This window comes from Nicotiana sylvestris, chromosome 8, assembly GCF_000393655.2.
Source record: "Nicotiana sylvestris chromosome 8, ASM39365v2, whole genome shotgun sequence".
Taxonomy (NCBI): domain Eukaryota; kingdom Viridiplantae; phylum Streptophyta; class Magnoliopsida; order Solanales; family Solanaceae; genus Nicotiana; species Nicotiana sylvestris.
The window spans coordinates 207,052,042-207,056,951 of NC_091064.1; positions in this window are offsets into that span (position 1 = coordinate 207,052,042).

Genomic DNA, 4,910 nt, shown 5'->3' on the forward strand with positions numbered 1-4,910 from the left:
AGGCTTCTGCTGCCCGACATTCACTTGCTGACAATTCAGACAATTGGCTACAAGTCTGCGACGTTCTTTTTCATGTCGTTCAACCAATCAATCTCCTTGGTCATGATGCATATTTAGGGAACCTGGATGGAAAGAATACCAGGAATTATAGGCTTCTAACATGATCTTCCCTCTTTAAGTCCATATATGTCTGGAACACACAATCTATCTTGGTACCTCAAAGTACCATCATCTCCCCCTTATTCAAAAGTCATCATCTTATACTTGTGAATCTCCTCTTTCAACTGCAACACGTAGGGATCATCAAATTGTTTCTCCTTCTCTTCGGCTACTAAGGGGGAACAAGTCCTGTTCTAGACATCAGCTCCGTCATCTTCGGAGTCCGAAGTCAAACTCTTATCTTGGATAGTGAACTTCTTTCACCAGAGTTCTCTTATCTACCTCAATCATGAGTTATACTTCCCACACTTGATTATCCGTTTAAGCACTTCATGAAAACACTTATAGTGTTGTTGTGAGCTAAGTCACTAACCATTCCTCGGAATATTAGAGTCTCGTACAATGGCACTGCCCTCGTAATACATAACTGGGCATGATTTTATCGCTTATCTGTGATTACTTTATCATCAATAACTAAGCTCGGTGGTCATTCTACTCACTTTGTGTTTCTTACACATGCTAGACATATTCCTTGTGGTAGTTATACAATTTTCCCTCATTACCGAACTGATTTTCGTTTTCCATATCCATGCTAACTATTCGGGATTCAAATCTATGACTGGACTTACTGAAAACTTTTGCTTCACCCCTTAGACCAAAGGTCTTATACTTGTGGATCCTTCTATTTTTTTTGGGATCCAAATAACCTTCCTTATTTTCTGCAATTCTTTGCACTCTACGTCAATGACGACTCATCTCCCAACTTACTTCTAAGCTAGGAAAAACTAAATTATTCATATAACGAAAAGCTAATGTATTCACACCTATCATACACAATCTTAATAATTTAACTCTGCTCATACTGTCAATCTTGGAGTAACCATATTTCGATAATTCCTAAAGGCTATTCTTCTATAGCTTGCTCTCTCACTGCTAGCTGATTTTTTTCCCACTGTTACTGTACTTCGGGTTTAACTTAAACTCTTTGGATACTAGCACATGTTCGATATTTCAAACTGTCATCCACTCACTGGAGTTAACCTGACTAAGTGAATCAAATCTTACCTCTACTAGCTCTGCTGAAATTGCTAATTCACTATATTTACTCAAAACTTATTTACTATTCTTTTACTAACCACCTGCTAGCATCATGTTTTCTTGCTCTGCTTTGAATAACTAAGTGAAGTATAAGGTTTATCCTAACTTCCCTCGTTATCTGACCATATTCTTTTGCTATACACTATCATTCTTTTGAACTATGCACATGGATCACACTTAGGGAAATTTCATCTGTCTTAAACAAAATTGGAATATCTAACCCTAAACTTTCTATACACTTCAAAATCACTTCAGACTATAAACCTCCAGCCTAAACACATAGTCACATCATGTGAAGGGGAACTACCATATCTTTTATCTCACAATAATAACCACTTCGTATAAAAATTCACTAACATGGTACTTTCTAGTTCTGATTTGAATAAATCTAAACAACTTAAAATCGTTCCTTAAAATTCAATGTCGCATGCTCTTGGTTCTCATTTCGTACAACATATTATTCTTAGCTATATTTCCCTTAGGCTCTTTCTTGTCCAAAACTATAGTGATCAATTCTATGCCCGATGCGGTTGAATTCTTAACATGTTACACCATGGGGTCTGACATACGGATACAATGTCATACACATCTGATAAGTCACTTCATGCACCATCCGGTGAGTCTTGGGTCTTAATCCCTAAAACATGCGAAGATTTCTCTATAATCACTGTTACTTACATTTTCTTTGAGCATCCATATGCATCACTGTATACTCACAAGTCACCAGAAATTTTGATACACTGAAAATTGGATATTTGGTAAACATATAACTGAATTTTGGCATACTGAATAACTATAAATTTGCTAACTGAAAGACTGTATAACTGGTAACTGAGGTAAACTAATAGCCATAAGACATGATAACTGCTTTTGTACTTTCTGATAAGGTTATGCTTTAATCTATACTACTATCCATTGTATCCCACTTTTAACACCCTATCAAGTCTCATATTTACCAAGCTATACTCCATAATTATACTCCAATGGACAATTATCCTCTCTAGGACCATAGGTTTCTCCCGCGCATCGCTTGGGCATCTAATATGTTTGGAATTCGATAGGAAGATAAGATTACCTATTGCTCTAAGCTTCATGGCATGATCTAGAGTAAAAAGAAATGAGACAATCCTGGATGTCTTGGTAGTTAACCATTTATATGAGTGGTCGACACATACATATAATGGAAACTCCACTAGACACGGCTTCATAGACTCCCTAGAACATTTGAACCTATAGTGCTCTAATACCAAACTTTGTCATGCCTCGAACTTGGGCCTGGACGTAACACGGCACTCGGTGCCTGGCTACATGTGACCGAGCGAACCAACTAGCTGGCTGAATCAACATGTGATATCATAACATATTAGATGCGGAAGATAAACTAACACATGCTGATATACTGAAAGTCTGAATGACAAAACAATCAAAGTGCGGAAATACAAATACAATTTTGAAACATATTTGTAGTCAACACAACCTAATATAAAAAGCTTGCGACTCTGTCTAGCTGTTACTCTAGTCTATGAAGCTTATAATGAAGTACTGAAAATATTGATTGTCTGAAAATACTGAAGACTATAAGATAATTATAATTCTCCGAAAGAATTGGGGATCACCGAACAACTGATATGAGTGTCCTAGCACTCTGAATCATCAACCTGTAAATCATTACCTGCATTGTGAGATGTAGGCCCCGGGCAAAAGGGACGTCAGTACATTTGAATTGTACTGGTATGTAAAACAACTGAAAGAAAGAATTATAAATGCTGAAACTGAAACTAAGTTGATAACTAAGAGTTGATAATTAATAACTGAAATAATAACTATTGAAACTGAAACTGAAATGATAACTGATGACTGATAATGGATAACTGAACTGATAACTGGTTACTCAAATGATAACTGATAGCTAATAACTGAAATGTTAACTGATAACTGATAACTGAACTGAACAAAGAAAATAATGTTATGTATACTCCCTCTTCTGAATGATGAATAACCTGTTTATCTAAATATTAAATTACGGCCTCAGGTCCAATATATATATATGTATATATATATATATATATATATATATATATATATATATATATACATATATCTATATATATATGTGTGTGTGTGTGTTTGTGTGTGTGTGTGTGTGTGTATATCTACATATGTATATATGTATATATCTACATATGTATATATGTATATATCTACATATGTATATATGTATATATCTACATATGTATATATGTATATATCTACATATGTATATATGTATATATCTACATATGTATATATGTATATATCTACATATGTATATATGTATATATATACATATGTATATATGTATATATATATATACATATGTAGATATGTATATATATACATATGTATATATATACATATGTGTGTGTGTGTGTACACAATTGCTGTTTATCTAAATATTAAATTGCGGCCTCAGGCCCAATATATATATATATATATATATATATATATATATATATATATACATATATCTATCTATATATATGTATATATATATATATATACATATATCTATCTATATATATGTATATATATATATATATATATATATATATATATATACATATATCTATCTATATATATGTATATATATATATACATATATCTATCTATATTTATACATATATATAGATAGATATATATGTGTGTGTGTGTGTGTGTTTGTGTGTGTGTGTGTGTGCACAACTGCGGCATCAGGCCCAAGTATACATATACATAACTGCGGCCTCAGGCCCAAAGATGCATAAAGCATAAACTACGGACTCAAGCCCAAAGATGCATAAAGCATTAATTGCGGCCTCAGGCCCAAATATAGGTGTTCGACATTTAGGGATTTAAAATTAGGAATTGAGAATCATAGTGCAGTACATAATAGAGAAATACTGAATCACGCTGAGTTACATGATACTAGAATACTAGATCACACTGAGTTACATAATACTAGAATACTGAATCATACTGAGTTACATAATATTAGAATACTGAATAGGACTAGAATGAGACATGTATTCTTGAACTGATTATGAACACTGAATTCAACTATTTATGATATGCTGAGTAAGCTATATTGAGACTTAGGGACATCAAACCCAAGTCTATATTGAATATGAACTGAGCTCACAACGTTCAGAATGAAAGTCATGAACGAGTTATGAAGCTAGAGAATAGAAGTTGTACAACTATTCAAGGAACTAGGCTTAAATATATTTTTAAGGCAATTGATACGTCGTAAAAGAAACGTAGTGTATAGAGGATCATTAACATTCCCAAACATAGAGAGTTAGCCTCACATACCTTAACTTCCTGCTCTTGAGCATAATACAACATTCGCCAACCCTTTCAACTTTAATCTATATCAATACAAGTCAAAGGGATTCCAAATTAGCAACAATAGTCATGTTTTGGTCATTTAAGCATTTTATCAAACACTTGGTGGCATAAAGCTTCATAGCCCTTATTAATGGTGTTTCTGCACCCTATTACCCATTCTCTTACTCCTAGATAAATTCTAAAGTCTCGCCGTTCATATTTTTCTACCAAACCCATCAACTCATATCTCGTGAACTAGAGTCTATAGTCATTAATTCAATGATAGAATCAATTAGAGGGTGAAGATA